This window comes from Opisthorchis viverrini (assembly GCF_000715545.1).
Source record: "Opisthorchis viverrini unplaced genomic scaffold opera_v5_388, whole genome shotgun sequence".
In the NCBI taxonomy this organism is placed as follows: Eukaryota; Metazoa; Platyhelminthes; class Trematoda; order Opisthorchiida; family Opisthorchiidae; genus Opisthorchis; species Opisthorchis viverrini.
The window spans coordinates 174,122-174,761 of NW_008752045.1; positions in this window are offsets into that span (position 1 = coordinate 174,122).

The following is a 640-nucleotide window of genomic DNA, read 5'->3' on the forward strand; positions in this document are numbered from 1 at the left end:
TTTTTGTTTTTTCGAACGAGATCCAGGATAGTGGCTTGTTTTCCTATGTCCCATTTCCGCATTTCTTACTTACGGCGGTTCCACAGTTTACGAAACGCCAGCTCATCTTCTGTATCCTCTGTAGTCAACTTTTTGAAAAATAATTGGGACCTTATTTCCAGAAGTCGCCGAATCCTTTCTGGCATCCTGCGGTTCATCTGAGTGCGTGCTGTTTTTTTGCGACGAACGTCGCATCAGACCCGTGAACTTTCTGGACAACTGTCCTATACAGTTCTTCCACCGGAGCTGGTCCCAGTGTGACTTGTTCAAGAAAGATGCGCATTCCTGAGAAGTCTGCACGGCAGAAGTCTCGAAACCACGTTTGAGGTTTGGGATTTTTGGTCCAATAGCAGATGAAATCAAAGGTCAGCGCACAGTGGTCGCTATGTCCCAGTGGAGCGTTAATTGTTACCTGATCAACGAAGTGTCTTTCATTGGTGATGACCAAATCCAAGGGGGATGGTAGTTGGCCTGCGCGGTATCTGATGGGTGCAACGACATGTTGGGTCCAAGCGCTCTGCTGCAAAAGGTCCGCCTGATTCGACGCGCTGGAGTTCAATCCACGAGGCCTTTGGGGCGTTGAAGTCACCTACCAGCAGGA